This window comes from Homarus americanus, unplaced genomic scaffold (genome assembly GCF_018991925.1).
Source record: "Homarus americanus isolate GMGI-L3 unplaced genomic scaffold, GMGI_Hamer_2.0 scaffold24177, whole genome shotgun sequence".
Lineage (NCBI taxonomy): Eukaryota > Metazoa > Arthropoda > Malacostraca > Decapoda > Nephropidae > Homarus > Homarus americanus.
Genome location: NW_024725311.1, coordinates 1 through 16,903, shown reverse-complemented (window position 1 = coordinate 16,903; position 16,903 = coordinate 1). Strand labels below are relative to the sequence as shown.

The 16,903-nt window shown below is 40.4% G+C and overlaps 1 long non-coding RNA gene across 2 annotated transcripts; it reads left to right on the top strand.

The window, feature by feature from the left end:
* Positions 1-3,962: 3,962 nt before the first annotated feature.
* Positions 3,963-9,068, top strand: LOC121864786. Of its 2 annotated transcripts, XR_006088661.1 has the most exons (3): positions 3,963-4,022; positions 4,844-4,960; positions 9,005-9,068. It is a non-coding gene; the product is annotated as an uncharacterized LOC121864786 (long non-coding RNA). The 2 variants fall into 2 exon arrangements; XR_006088660.1 differs by lacking the exon at positions 9,005-9,068 and having other exon boundaries at positions 4,844-5,139.
* Positions 9,069-16,903: the final 7,835 nt, after the last annotated feature.

Here is a 16,903-nt window from a genome sequence, read left to right as displayed (position 1 = left end):
TCCAGGTTTTTAGTTGTAAAGGAATTTGAGAAAATTTTTTGTGAAATGGTAATACTAAGAGATTCTTATGGTCATGGGTGGGCTTGGGATTGGTTCTATAGAAAGATTTCTTAGTAATGTTAAGGCATTTGTCTATGAAAGATCTAGGGTACTGAAGGTTCAAGCCAATATTATAGATATATTTATATTCCTCATCAATAAATTCCGGGCTGCAAATTCTCAAAGCACATAAAAACAATGATGAAAATACTGACTGTTTGACTATTATGGTGGGCAGAATAATAATGAATGTATGAACACACATGAGTAGGTTTCCTATAAATACTGAACTTAAAGGTGTTACCTATTCTGCGGATCAGACAGTCTAGTAAAGGCAATTTACAGTCATGCTCTAATTCCACAGTGAATTTGAGCAAGGGGGCTAAGTTGTGGCAGTTGAAAAGAAACTATTAAGTAATATTTTACCACCTTCAGCAGTCTGGTTTAGATATGTTGATGATGTATTATGTCTCTGGCCATGTAATGAGGACCTAAAAGCATTCCTGCCACAACTGAACAACTTAGCCCCCTCGATCAAATTCACTGTGGAATTAGAGCCACATTTTATCAAAAGCTTTTGATACGTCTCTGAGAACAATATTGCACTGGTTTTTATTGCTGACGGCGTTAGCTATTGATTCTCAAATTAATGCAATAGCCGTGTTTGTGCCTCGGTTCTTTCGGAATCCGTGTTGTCTGGGGTTATATTTGTTTTCCTGTTCTAGATAGTTTCTGAGTCTGCTGTTGACTATTTTTTCTAGTATTTTCCCTGGTGTTTCTAATAAGGATATAGGTCTGGGGAAGTGTCCTGTTGCTAGTGAAGCGTTAAAGATCTGTGGGTATGTTTTGAAGGACTGTTTTGTTTGTCTGACTTAGTCCAGGTGCTTTATTTTTAAAAGTGGTTATTATGTTTCTTATGTCTTTGTGGTGATTGGCAAGGTTAATGTGTCTGCACTGATTAGTATGTTGAGGTCTATTGTTCTTGGTGGTTGCCATTTCTGTGTGTATAGTGTAAGGTGTGTTGTTACCATCTGTTCTGTTACTCTACAATAGTTTCTGTTTCTTCTGTCATTTTATATATGTTACTCCAGAAATTTCTGAAGATCAGTTCTTTTTCTACAGATTCTCTAGCTTTTACCCCGTTGTCGTCTATAAGATGGCTGTTATCTATGGAGTTAGTGCCCATTAGTTTTTTATTTTTCTCCAGAAAAATTTTGGGTTGTGATTATCTGGTTCCATTTGTCGTTGTGTGATTGTTTACATATTTCTTTCAGCTCTTCCTTTAGGTTTCTGAAGAGAGTTATTGTTTCTTGGTTCCGGCCGTGAGTATTTGTATGTTCTAGTATATTATTCAGTCTTGTCTGGATTATCTTCTGTTCGTGTGTTAATTGTGCGTGGGGTAGTGTGCGGTAAGTTGTTTTGGGGGTGTTATTTTCCATGGCTGTGGTGACTTTAGAGTACCATGTTTCCAGGGCTATGTCAATGTCTGCTGTGTTATTATGTCGATGTATTTGTTCGTTTGTGTTGAGTTCTGCCTTAAAACCCTCCCAGTTTGCTCTGTTGAAAGAGAATCTAGGGATGGAGGGGATTTGTATTGGTGATGTTGATAGAGTGATAATTATGGGCAGGTGATCGCTAGTGATGGTTGGTCCAGGTTTCATGTGTTAATTCAAATGGTGGTCTCTATTGGTCAGAACTATATCCGGCTTCCCGGTGCTTCCTGCAGCTATGTAGGTTTCGAAATCTGGGCCCAGGTGTGTGATGTTGCCGTTTTCTAATAGGTCGTGTATAATCTTCCCCCTTGGGTTTCTGGTTCTGTGTCCGAGTATGGTGTGTGTCGCATTTAAGTTTCCTATAAAATACTGTATGCTGGTGTGTTACGTCTCATTAGTTTTAGTAAGTCGCCGGTCGGGAATGTTTGTCGTCGGCAAGGTAAATATGTTGTTCCGATTGTTATTGGGCCTTTAGTTGTGTTGATTTCGACTGCTAAGAAGTAGGTTTGGAAATTGTCTTTGAGTGTATGTTCAGTTGATGTGTGTAATAGTTGAAGAGTTTTATTTTGTCACTGTTTTTCCGTCGGTGTGAGTTTATGAGAATTATGTCTGGGTCTATGCTGTTGTATATGTTTGTCAGTTCTGTTTTTCTTGTATGTGTCCAGGCCAGGACGTTGTGTTGTATTATTTTCTGTGTTCTGTTTTGCGTAATCGTGGGTCGCATGAACTTGACGCGTGTTGTTCGGTTGCTCGGGTCTCTCCGGGGGAGAGTCTCTCTCTTTTCTCCTTCAGTCCTGTTCTTATTTTCTTGAATTTTGATAAGTCTACGTTCTCGATTTTGTTGTATTTGCTGCTTATTTTTCCTCCACGTATTAGTGTTTCTATGAGTCCCTCTTCATATGTGTATTTGGTTGTTCCTTCTTTAATATCTTTTAACAATCTCTCATTTGTTACAGGGAGTTGACCGAGTAAAACCTGATTCCTATGCTGTCTCCGACGTCGGCTGGCCGTTGACCGGTGGGGTTCTCTCTACGTGGTCTTGCTGGTGTTGACTTAGCTGATTGGTTGGTTATGTTCTCTAGGGTCTTGTGGTTATTTGGGAGTGGGTTGTATCCATTGCAGTCTCTGCTCCTGTGCAATTTTCTTGTTGTGTTATTTTATCTTCCCTTTCTTTGCTGGTGATTCCTAGACTGTTTTTGGTTATTATTTTGAAAATGTCTGCTGATGGGGCATTGTGTGGGAAGTTTACCTGTGGTAGGTTGTTCGCTGCCAACATTTCTCTGATAGTTTTTCCGAATGTTCCCGTGTTAGCCACGTTGATTATGTGGGCATGTATCGGTGTGGCTAGTATGGTGAAGGGTAGACCCTCGTTAAAACGGACCCCTTTAATCCCGATATCTGACGAAATCTGAATTAAGCGAGGGACTGTCCGTGTCAAATTTCTGGTTCTGGGATTGTCCGATAGATGGCGCGTGCGTGCCATCTGTAGTGTCTTGCAACTTTGTTATTGCAGCATAGGTTTTGGTTGGGTAAGTTTCTATATGTTTGTTCGATTTTTCCTTTTCCTTCATGTCTTTGATGATATCCTTCCTTACTGGGCATCGTGCTGCCAAAGTGCGGTGATGTCCTTTGCAGTTCGGGCATTTTCAATTTTCATTACGTGTGTCTTTAACTTCCATATTTTCATACGTGGTACAGTTTTGTATCAACTGTGGTCAGGTCTTCTTCATGAGTGCTCTTTGTACAGCACAGCTTAAGCATTCATTAGTTATTTTTGACAGATAACTAGTTATAAAGGATAGATCCTGAAATCCTGTTTGATAATAGAGCCTAAAAAGAATTAATGAGATCCCATCCTCCTCCTTTGATGTCATCATAAGAGGTAAGTGGATTATGTGGGGTTGATTCTTCTTCCCGCTCAGTGATAAAGTCTGACAAGTAAATAATTGGTAACTCATGTGCTGTGAAACCTTGAGAGTGATTTCCATACCTTCCAAGCCACCATGGACAACCTTGCTTTGTCAAACATCTGATCATGGGACATGGTTAGGGGGAAGTTGGCTGATGGTCAGTTTAGCCCTAATCACTCTAGTTTAGAGCTTCCAAGGGTTCCAAGCCCTCAAAGTTTGGTGGACACATTTACAACTTAATCTTTATGATGTTATTAAAAGACATTATGCAGCTTAGAGAGCTGCCATCAGGTAATCATGGCTATGCACACAACTGTGGGAAATGGACATGAAATGTTGGAGATGATTATGATGATATCAGCCTTTTCCTGCTATGGGTGGAGAGCAACTGAAACAAGTTGTCGTCACTCCTACTTTATAGTTAAGATTTCAATTGTGTTTAATTACCTGTTTCTGAAAGAGACTTTCTTGTTGCAGGTGACCTTCCTGGAAATTACCGAGACTTAGTGTGCTTTGAAAAAATCCTCTGGAGAGTGGGTCCAGGACTTACACCTGCAAACTTCCTGTTTCTTGGGTTGAGGTGAGTGTTCTTCTTCACTGACAACATGTTTGTTTATTTCTGTGAATTAATATGTAGTAATATCGAGATAATATGCATGTTATAATAAAATTTTGGATAAAATTAGAGCAATACAGTCATGGGGCGGGGCATCTTTTCTCAGCTGAGAAAAGAATTAAGTACAGATGCTCCTCTACTTGCGAAAGAGTTACGTTCTTGAGGCTTGTTTGTAAGTCCAACTTTACTCCTGTAGATACCAAACTTATTGTAAAAACTGAAAAGATGATGGATATTTAGCCCAGCTATACCCTTTAATACAGCCTTAAAACCTGGCTCACTCTTCTCCTCTTAGGTAATGTTTGTTTTATCTGGAATTTTCTTGAACGTTCTTAAGTAGAGGAGCACCTTTATAGTGGTGTTTCCTTATTATTTCACACTATTATACTTAGCAATATTATAAATCTCTGGCGAATAATAGGGACGGAAAGATAAATACTGATAGGCAAATGAGTTTTTTATTATTATATTATTTTGGGGGGGTTTATGAGGGGGGTGTAAGATGAGTGCTGTTTTTGGTGATCATTAACTTGTTTTACAGTATTAGTCCACAATAATAAGAAAATTTGGGAGAAAAAATTCGGTTATTGTTGGGGTTGAGGCAACTAGATATGTCTGATTACAGCAAATGTGTTGTTGTCAATTTGTAGGTGAAAGATTTTATCCTCAATAGATGTAGGTTAACATTACACCTGGAGGCAAATGCCTAAAGAAGGAAGGATATTCCTTTTAGTTGTGTGAACAAATATTAAACAAAGTATATTATCATAAGTTTTCTTTTACAGAAAAGATGTATACTACTCCCACGAGGAAAGAACGGCTATCTTTGATTATATCGTCAAAACGAAGAGGTTCGGAGAGGTTAAAGGCACAGTGTTTGGCTGGATATGGCCGAGGCCCAGGTAATACTACACCTCTTACTGCAGTACCTGTTCCTGTTATAGCACATGAACCATCATGTTTATTAATACTCTACTTGTTTTATGCATGCATACATACAGTCAGCCCTTAACATACGCGGGGGTTAGGTAAGAGAGATACCCATGAATGTTAAAAATCCGTGTACTTTTGCCTCCCCCCCCCCTAAAAAACCCCTGGCCCCCCCATGTCCTTATTTACCATGTATACCTGTGTGTAGTTCGAGTTTTTAAGACCAAATTATTTGGCCAAAAATTAGGGGTTGACCTCTAAACGGCTAATAGTTTCGTTAGGTTGAAAAATATTTACCAGGAACTACCAGTAAACAATGGAAACGACGCACCACCGGCTTTGAGTGTCGGTACAGCTGCCAGGGCAGATCTCTTGCATCATAATAGCAAGCCCAAAGTAACCAAATGCATGGTATGGTATACACAGTATACTGCTAGATCTGGGGGTCACTAAATCTAAGGGGATAATTTAACTCTAATCTTAATGTCTAAGGGTCGCTGCCACCAGACCCCCTCTGGACAGCATGTAGCTCGTTAGGTAGCAGGCAGAGTGGACTAGGCATTGGGTTAGGTTTTTCATTGACCAGATCGATGAGGGTAAAGAAGGGGGAAACCATAACATGTCTTAATTGATTTATTCCTTCTAAAACATACTGGTAAAAACAACATACATGAATTGGCCTTCCTCAGAAGAACAACGGAATTTTGGTTACCCAGCTGGGCCCCAGACTCCTACATTACTGGCGGGTCATCCACCCACTTATTGCATAACAATCGGTGAACGCCGTATCTCGGTCGTTCCTTCTTACAATATCCCTTAACACATCAGACTGTTCCACGGGTGTGGATTTTAGCACCGTCAGTTATCATACATAGTAGCACCATCTCAACACACCTGTTACACTCCATACCTGCAAGTATGTGACCTTACGGCCCCGAAGGTGACTATTCATGTGGAGTGGTGCGCTGGGAATCCACCGGTTCATAGTGGACTGGTATAGTGGGGAGTCATTCCCCACCTGGTGTGGCGCTCAAGGAGACAATGGCGGCCGGGCGGCAAGATACCCCGACCACGTGGCACCTGTGGTGACGGCAGAACGGGAAAGACTAAGCAATAATGCCTGACGGGCGGGTATCCCACCCCTTAACACATCCCTATCACACTTATATATCCGGCAAAGCTTTAAACTGTAGTAACTGCTATTTATCAACCTTACTTGTAGGGCGGGATATAGCCCGCTAGGACACTGACCTGTGGTGACGGCAGAACGGGAAAGACTAAGGCCGGCTTCCCGCCGCTTCTCGTCACATAGGCATACAGTTTCCAATCCTCAATTTACACTTTTGTTTCTTATGGTTCTCACCTGAACACTTCACGGTATCTTGTCACTCATTTCTTATAAACACATATATTAATCCTAAATTACACACTAAGGTCAGGTCTTGGTTTGCTAGTGCTTGGTTAAATGCCTGGGATTTTAATATCAACGGGGCATCTGAGGCGGGTACATGGCGCGCCTTGAAACCAAAGCCGAATGATCATGGCGGGGGTGTATCAACTTCACTTAAAAACTGTAATGAGGGATCCTCCTCTCACACATTGCACTATTTGAACACAGACATAAGATTCTCTGATCACTGTACCTGTCGTGGGTATATGTCACGTGAGGCTACGAGGTGTATTAAATTTATACCGACGCATACACGATATTTCCTTTCCAGTATAGTTTCTAGATCACTGTCAACACCTCACATAGTTCTGATACATTTATCCTTTTTCCAGATCATTGTTCTCATGTATTTTCATATGATATCTGTTGGAGTTATGTTCGCTCCACGCTCACAGACGTAAATAGTAGGACCTTCAAACCCTGATCCACACTTAGTCTTACAGTACCCTAGTCCGGCTCAACTGGACTTTAACATTCATCTTATGCCTACCCTGAGTGATCCTTAATGCTATGAATACATACACTTGATATGATATAATTATACCTGGGTACAATACCACACCTGGTCTAGGAACCTTGAGTAGGTGAGTTGTCCTTTCTCAATGTTTCCCGTTTTCTGGGGTTCTACAAGCGCTGTGCATTTGAATGTTATGTAGCGTAATATGAATTAGATGGGATTTTTAGGGATGACAATGATGTGCGCAGTACAACAGGACGATGTAAAACAAAGTATTCATTTTTTAAAGTTTATTTATAGATACTGTACATAAATTTTTGTTCATTACATTTGAAACATCAATCTTTGTGAATTAAATTTGAAACAAAAGAAAACTACTATACCATATTCTCATTAAAATATTACATCACAAGTATATTTTACCTTAACTGTGACTGAATGAATATATTCAATAAGAGGAAAAATGATTTTGTTGAATGAGGTAGTTATATTATAGAGTGGAAAGGGATAGGTCATGACGGTAAAATAACGACTTTCGCTTTCGTTCAGATTTTACCAGAATCGCAGATTTTATCGGTTCAGAGTTAAAAACTGTTGTACTGCATCAGACATAAATAATATTCTATCCTATCATCATTAGAATTACAATCCCACATACAACTGAAAACCATTCAGTGATTACGTAACGGTTTTGAAATCTAAAGAAATAAAGTCAATGTTTTTGTCAAGGCACCTTTATCCTCCTCACTTTCCACTGCATACGACGCCACATTTGCAAAAATATTACATTTCCATATCTTGTGAAATAAATAGCAGCTTGTTGAAACGTATAATTTATTTACATTAAAAATGCAAAAGAAATATAAATAATTATTAATACTGTAAGCATCCGTAATGTACTGGCTGGCATCCCCACTCGTCCCTGCTGCCGCCAGTCACCGCACCTCCCCGCTCTATGCCTCTGCCTCCTCCACGTCGTCACTACTGTTGTATTACAATAATATTCTATCCTAATTCACTTAAATAAGTACTACGATACCATATTTCTGAATATTTTCATTAAAATCCATCAAAATCTATTTCATTGTCATCGTCTTAAGCACCAAAGAGCTCCTCCCAGTCTTCTCCTTGAACAGGGCTAGAGGGTACGTGTTTTTCGAATCGTTTTCAGTTAAAAAACTATTACATGTATTATATCAAGCACAGTATGAATAGAATATCATTGTAATATAACAGAATTTCATCCGAAAACTATTATAAAAACGAGTAACATCTTAAGAACATCGGAAGCTTAGGTAAAGTCTTTTGTTTTCGTCATGTATTTTTATCCTAATTTACATTGAAATACATCACGTTTCAGCAACACTATTTATTTCCAAGAATATATTCATTCGGGCGCAGTTTAAGTAAAATATACGTGTGATGTAATAGTTTTTTAACTGAAAACGATTCGAAAAACACGTACCCTCTAGCCCCGTTCAAGGAGAGGACTGGGAGAAGCTGTTTGGTGCTGCAGACGATGACAAGGAAAATGATTTTGATGGATTTTAATGAAAATATTCAGAAATATGGTATCGTAGTATTTATTCAAGTCAATTAGGATAGAATATTATTGTAATACAACAGTTTTTTAACTGAAAACCATTCGAAAAGGGATTACGGTAACATCTTTTGAACGAAAGAAAGATTAAGTCATTGTTTTCGTCACGATTTTATCCAACTTTCCACTGTGATACGTACGCCATTTCAGCAAAAATATTACATTTCCGTGAATGCATTATATCAAGCACAGTATGAATAGAATACCGGTGTAACATAACATTATTTTGAGTCTTACTCTTTCCATTTACAGAGTACTGTACAAGCCCATGATAATGGCTCCTATAGGTGATAAACTTCGTTGTGTGAAGAGAAAGAATAACTCGTTGAAATTGAGTGACAAACTTGAAATAATTAAGAAACTAGAATGTGGTGTGAGCAATACTGTTCTAATGGAAACATACGACATTGGAAAACAAACAACTGCTGTACTGAATAACTATTAATTTATGGACATATTTTTATCATAAACTGTTGTGTATATTAACTGTTTTTCTTTGTTTGTTCCAGATGTGTTAACGACTAAATCCTTGAGAAATTAACAACTGGATCATGGAGACTCTGCTGCTACAAGTATGTCTTTATGTCTGTCTAACTGTCTATCTTTATCTATCTGTGCTTCTATATCTTTCTATCAGTCTTTCAATACCTGTATGTCTGTCTGTTTGGTATCTATATCATCTATCAGACTGTCTTTATATATACAAGCATCTGTCTTATCTATATCTATGCTATCAGTAAGAAAGATATTGACATTGAGTGAGGAAGGTGGATACACAAGAGGTACAGTGAATGATGGTGGGTAAACAAGTGGTACAGTGAGTGAGGAAGGTGGGTACACAAGAGGTACAGTGAATGAGGATGGTGGGTACACAAGAGGTACAGTGAGTGAGGAAGGTGGGTACACAAGATGTACAGTGGAGTGGATGGCAGACTGCAGGATGTTGCTGACTGTAAGTGTTATGTATGTGCAGGTAAATATGTGTCCATGACAAGACTGAAGAAACTCAACACTGAAGATTATCCGTGGACTGTGTGGATGAGTTCTGCTGCCTGGGTGACATGATGAGTGCTGGAGGGGGTGCTGAAGGCTGCTGTGTTGTGAGTCATGGATGAGTTCTGCTGCCTGGATGACATGATCAGTGCTGGAGGGGTGCTGAAGGCTGCTGTGTTGTGAGTCATGGAATGGATTCTGCTGCCTGGGTGACATGATCAGTGCTGGATGGGGTGCTGAAGGTTGCTGTGTTGTGAGTCATGGATGAGTTCTGCTGCCTGGGTGACATGATCAGTGCTGGAGATGATCATGAACTGATCAGTGCTGGAGGGGTGCTGAAGACTGCTGTGTTGGATCATGGATGGGTTCTGCTGCCTGGGTGGATCAGTGCTGGAGGGGGTGCTGAAGGTTGCTGTGTGTTATGAGTCATGGATGAGTTCTGCTGGGTGACATGATCAGTGCTGGAGGGGGTACTGAAGGCTGCTGTGTTGTGAGTCATGGATGAGTTCTGCTGCCTGGGTGACATGATCAGTGTTGGAGAGGGTGATGAAGGCTGCTGTGTTGTGAGTCATGGAATGGGTTCTGCTGCCTGGGTGACATGATCAGTGCTGGATGGGGTGCTGAAGGCTGCTGTGTTGTGAGTCATGGATGAGTTCTGCTGCCTGGGTGACATGATCAGTGTTGGAGAGGGTGATGAAGGCTGCTGTGTTGTGAGTCATGGAATGGGTTCTGCTGCCTGGGTGACATGATCAGTGCTGGATGGGGTGCTGAAGGCTGCTGTGTTGTGAGTCATGGATGAGTTCTGCTGCCTGGGTGACATGATCAGTGTTGGAGAGGGTGATGAAGGCTGCTGTGTTGTGAGTCATGGAATGGGTTCTGCTGCCTGGGTGACATGATCAGTGCTGGATGGGGTGCTGAAGGCTGCTGTGTTGTGAGTCATGGATGAGTTCTGCTGCCTGGGTGACATGATCAGTGTTGGAGAGGGTGATGAAGGCTGCTGTGTTGTGAGTCATGGAATGGGTTCTGCTGCCTGGGTGACATGATCAGTGCTGGATGGGGTGCTGAAGGCTGCTGTGTTGTGAGTCATGGATGAGTTCTGCTGCCTGGGTGACATGATCAGTGTTGGAGAGGGTGATGAAGGCTGCTGTGTTGTGAGTCATGGAATGGGTTCTGCTGCCTGGGTGACATGATCAGTGCTGGATGGGGTGCTGAAGGCTGCTGTGTTGTGAGTCATGGATGAGTTCTGCTGCCTGGGTGACAATGGCTGGAGGAGGTTTTGGGAATTCTTGTCTTTATTGTCAGCATGGGGACTTTCCCATCACATGAAAGTAAGAATGTATACAACTGGTGTGAGAAGTGTGGTGTTATATATCCGTGAAACATGGGCAGTTAAAGAGGATGACATGCAGTCTTGAGTGAGCTGAAATGAGAATGGTGAGGTGGATGTGTACTGTGACGCTGAAAGATGAGAATCGCCGTTCAGAGCTAAGAGGGCGGCTGGGTATTGAGAGTATCGGCCAAGATTTACGTATAAGTAGACCGAGATCGGGAGTGTGGGGAGAATGGATGAGACCAGCTGGGTTAAGTGGTGCATGAGTCTAAATGTGGTGAGGAGGAGAGCCAGTGGTAGGTGGCCAAGAATGACATGGGGAGAGATTGTAAGAAATGATCTTAGAACCTGACAAGACAGACTGCAGGAGAATGGCTGTATGATTTGGGTGGTGATGATGATTTTGTTCTTGCATTCTATCTAAGTTTCAGGCTATCTATCTATCTATCTGTCTATCTATCTATCTATCTGTCTATCTATCTATACTACTGTACTGTATTTCTCACCATATTAAAGGCAACCACAGATATAGATATAGCATGAAAGGTTTATAGTCTCAAGAAAGTTCACCTAAACTAAACTTTCATAAAAGGAATTGCAATGTGTTCCATAACATGTACAGTACAGTTGACCCTCGCCAATGTGAAGAACGGATAAAAATAATGATAATAAATAAGAGGAAGGACAAAATACTGCATGCCATTTGACATTTTTTCACTAAAGATGTGGGAGACAGGGATGTGCTCCCCATTCTTGGGCTGACTCCTGCCGACGTAATAAAAATATATGTCTTATATGGTGGGAAATATGGTATATCTCTCTACATCTTTCTGTCCATCTGTCTACAGTATATCTGTCTTATATGTACTGTAGACAGAACTACTGTACTAACCATGATAGACAGTTGACAATGCATGTGATTAATACCTGGAATACAAATATTTGCAGGAAAATGTCCAATGTATTCAGCAACTAGACCACTTTAGTGATATAGAACCATGAAAATATTGTTTATTGTTTTTATACCAAAACACTGGTGATTGTCTCTCAGATACATCAGGAGTTGTATATCTTTAGTGGTGTCCTGGGTTCATTGCCCAGCCTGGGACAGATGTTACCCTCACTAACAAACATGGCAGGTTTTCTGCAGGTACAATACTACAGTTTCCTCCCATACTGTACAGTTTTAACAGACCAACTGCCTAAACGGCTCATTACCGGTAATTACGACGTCGCTACGTGAATCCTAATTTAATGTTGACTCGGCCATAGTGAGCTTTAACATTTATGCCACTGATGAATGAGTCTTGATCACACACAACTATAAGGTGGCCTTCTCTTGCCACTCCATCTCTCCTCTGGCCTTTATTGTGTAAAAGCCAAGAATTATTATTGTGTGAGGATGTAGTGGATCTGAGGTGACAATGATAAATATTTTGGCGTTAAGTCGGTGGTGTGGTACTGTGCAGGTCTGACCCACCTGTTACAAACTACTGCAGGGAGTGAAGACCTTCCTTAAAAGGTTTAACTTGGCAGGATTCAGAAGGCCACAACACAGACGTCCTCAACGGCACTTGATGGTTTATAACGGCCATTTATTATTACTTACTTTTGACCTTGATGATGTGGTTCAGCCATTATCAGATGCAGGTCAGGAACACAAAGGACTGTTCCTCTATAATGCTCACTGAGTAAATGAGGATAGTTGCTTCAAGGCTCCACTGGGCAGATTGTTACCAGGTTTTATTTACAATTCTTAATTATTACATGGAATTATACATTTTCCACAATATATACTAAACTGTATACCTGTGTTGTCTATATACATGGTGAACTGTATACCTGGGTTGTCTATATTGTTTTAGCTGTGGTAAGATACCAAACTATCTCACTTGTTAACACTTGCCTGAACGAGTGTAGGTTAGTCGCTGGTACCTTTGATGCAGCCGAGTGAGATATAGGGTCATCTCACGTCATGTCACCTTTGATGCAGCTGAGTGAGATATAGGGTCATCTCACGTCATGTTACCTTTGATACAGCTGAGTGAGATATAGGGTCATCTCACGTCATGTCACCTTTGATGCAGCTGAGTGAGATATAGGGTCATCTCACGTCATGTCACCTTTGATGCAGCCGAGTGAGATATAGGGTCATCTCACGTCATGTCACCTTTGATGCAGCCGAGTGAGATATAGGGTCATCTCACGTCATGTTACCTTTGATGCAGCTGAGTGAGATATAGGGTCATCTCACGTCATGTCACCTTTGATACAGCTGAGTGAGATATAGGGTCATCTCACGTCATGTCACCTTTGATACAGCTGAGTGAGATATAGGGTCATCTCACGTCATGTTACCTTTGATACAGTCGTAGATAGTTTAAATTGTCACAGCTGTCCTGAGTTGTACTTGCAATTATCTTAGCTTGTAAGTTAAGCAAGACACACAGATAATGTTCTCTTCACTCGTTCCTTGGTTTAATGTAAACACACATGCTGATTTAATAGTTATATTGGGTAGTAATGTCTGTACAATTATTTGGTATTGACAGACTAATGAGCATTAGCTATTGGCTTGTAATTAGCTGATATAATTAGAGAGAGGTACAGCCCGGAGAGCTGGTCTCACTTTAGGGCATCGTGTCCGGCTGTGAACTGGGCTGAACTCTCTTGAGTCTGGTGACTGGACAGTAACCACACTTCAACAGGTCATTAACTAAACAGCCTACCACACACTGAGGGTTGAGTCTGTAGTTTAATGGGCTGTACACCCTAGGAGGTGTGACAGAAGAAATGTTTATGGGCTGTACACCCTAGGAGGTGTGACAGATCAAATGTTTATGGGTTGTACACCCTAGGAGGTGTGACAGAAGAAATGTTTATGGGCTGTACACCCTAGGAGGTGTGACAGAAGAAATGTTTATGGGCTGTACACCCTAGGAGGTGTGACAGAACAAATGTTTATGGGCTGTGCACCCTAGAAGTGTGACAGAAGAAATGTTTATGGGCTGTACACCCTAGGAGGTGTGACAGAACACATGTCTAAGGGCTGTACACCCTGGGAGGTGTGACAGAAGAAATGTTTATGGGCTGTACACCCTAGGAGGTGCGACAGAAGAAATGTTTATGGGCTGTACACCCTAGGAGGTGTGACAGAAGAAATGTTTATGGGCTGTACACCCTAGGAGGTGTGACAGAACAAATGTTTATGGGCTGTACACCCTAGGAGGTGTGACAGATCAAATGTTTATGGGCTGTACACCCTAGGAGGTGTGACAGAACAAATGTTTATGGGTTGTACACCCTAGGAGGTGTGACAGAACAAATGTTTATGGGCTGTACACCCTAGGAGGTGTGACAGAACAAATGTTTATGGGCTGTACACCCTAGGAGGTGTGGCAGAACAAATGTTTATGGGCTGTACACCCTAGGAGGTGTGGCAGAACAAATGTTTATGGGCTGTACACCCTAGGAGGTGTGACAGAAGAAATGTTTATGGGCTGTGCACCCTAGGAGGTGTGACAGAACACATGTTTGTGGGCTGTGCACCCTAGGAGGTGTGACAGAACACATGTTTATGTCGCTGTATGCTCAATAGTCTGGGTGATAGAATGTATATAATGAATATATGTCCTTAGCTCATATTTATATAATATTAATGTGAGAGGCTAATACAATATACTGAACTGTATACCTATACAGTATTGTCTATATACATGGTGAACTGTATACCTGTATTAGCTATATACATGCTGAACTGTATACCTACATTGTCTATATGCAGGTTGAACCAATTGTAAGCTTATGTGATAAGTTTACATAATAATTATATATCTATCTATCTAAAGTAGTCTAGTGTATGTAAATATGTTGATCTTTTCCCTGATAATGTTGTTTCATCACAGGTGTTACTCTGTTGTAGTGTGAGGTGGAGGTCAATTTTAAACTGAGGTGTTTAGCTGTGGCTCTGGAAGATTAACAATTTGTCTTATTTTAATTATAAACCACAACACCTTTATTTATCACTGTTTATCCAGGTATAATTTGGCTAAATTTATATTTTAATTTTACCAGGACTTAGAATTCCATCACAATATGATTTGAAATTAAGGAACAAAATTGTTTTTAAGGACTTTAGAATTAATGTGATTTAGTGAGACTGTTGAACCGTTCAGGTACTTTACATATATTTACCATTTAGGTTAAACTAAACCATAAATACATTTTATTGTTCGTTTAGGAATTCTATCTCATTAGTTCGGCGTCATTTAATGTTGCCGTAAAATCTGTCGAGTGACTTGAGCGGCAATTATTCTGTTATAGTCGTGGCAGTTAATGTTGTTTTAGGAGATGTAGTTTATTGTGTAGTGATCTCCGTTTAAACAAACTATTTTTATTGTCCAAATTTGTCGCGCTGGGTTATGAAGGTGTGCGTGGTGGGAAAGGCTTTGGAATAAGGAATACTGAAGGTGAAAGAACACTTGAGTTTGGGGATGGTATGTAACATGTGTTTAAGAATAGGGCAAGTAGGCTGACCGTGTAGGCCTAAGGCAGGTGGCACAGAAACCCAGATTGGCTACATTTTGGTCAGGAAATTAGAACAGGTTGCTTGTGTGTGTGTGTGTTACTTAAAGATGGAGGGAGAGGAAGAAGGTGGATGTTCCAAGAAGGAGAGTGTGGGAATTGTGAAGGAACTGAATGTAAAAGAAGCATTTTCTTATGAGTTGAGAGGCTAGGAAGCAGCCAGTGAGGGGCAGTGTACCAAGACGCTGGGCCATAATAAAAGATGTTCCGTTGAGTGCGGTTGATGGCGGGAATGATGAAGTGGAAAGAGAGATAAAAAGAGAAAAGAAGATTGTGTGAGATGTGGAAGATGGTTGGCAACAGAGAGAAGTACAGTACCTGGAGGCTAAACTGAGATGGTTCAGGAGAGAAAGGAGGAAACTAACTGGGTTAAGAGATACACAAATGAATGTGGAGGGGAGGGGAGTTACAGGTAGGCAAAGAATGACATGAGGATAGGTTGTAAAGAAATGTCGGTGCTACTATAGTACCTGAGTATGTTTGTTGGTTGGAATGATGAGGAACAATCTGAACAGAAAACAAATGAATACAGTAATTGAACACAAAAAATTTAGGAATTGTCGAGTAATATCAAAATATTCGAAACTCGGATAATTCGTATTTTCGGTAATTTGAGTGACGCAGAGTCTCTTTTGTCAAATCAATGAGAGTATAGTGCCGTTTGTGGTCCACCGAATTACTGAAAATACAAATTAACCGAGTTCCGAATATTTTGACATTATTCCACACTTTCTCAATCTTTTTGTTCAATTATTTGTTCGTTTTCTGTTCAGATTGTTCCTCATTATTCCAACCAACAAACATACTCAGTTACCATGCCTTGACTGCCACACAACATAATCTTATTTATAATTACTGTGCAAACAAATATTTTTTAAGTGCACAAACAGTAATAATAAAGTAAATAATACAGTAATATATAAATGTAAGACTTACTGTACATTGTGAGGTGAACCGATAATATATGGATGATATTCAGAAAGTGTAATAGTATTGAGGATCAGGTCTGGGGTCCACTGCTCTCATCAAGAAGATTAATCCCCAACCTACCTAACTCAGGAGACTTTTCCTTTGTTCTATGTATTTCTCCCTTGTTTTGTTGCGTTAGTTGGCAGAAGAGGGACCTATAGTGTGTTTTATCCCAGCTGAGAAGAGATACGTAATTTGTGTATTATTGTGGGTAAAAATAAGTATATATTAAATGCGTCCTCCGAAAGCGTCAATTTGCCACCAGAGTTTAACAGTTAATTCTTGTATAATATTTCTGATAAACTTCCTACTTGTTTATGTTTGATATAATTAATGTATGAATCTTTAAATAATTTAGCTAAATGTCTTTCTCGTCAGAAATGGTCATTATGAATAAACTCATTTAGAAATACATCATTACTTCAGGAGGAAATCGGACAGATTTGCAACAGCCAATCAGGTGTAACTCTTGAGGAGGGGGCGGGGCATCTCTTCTCATCTGATAAAATATGCACTATAGTCAAATCAGCTC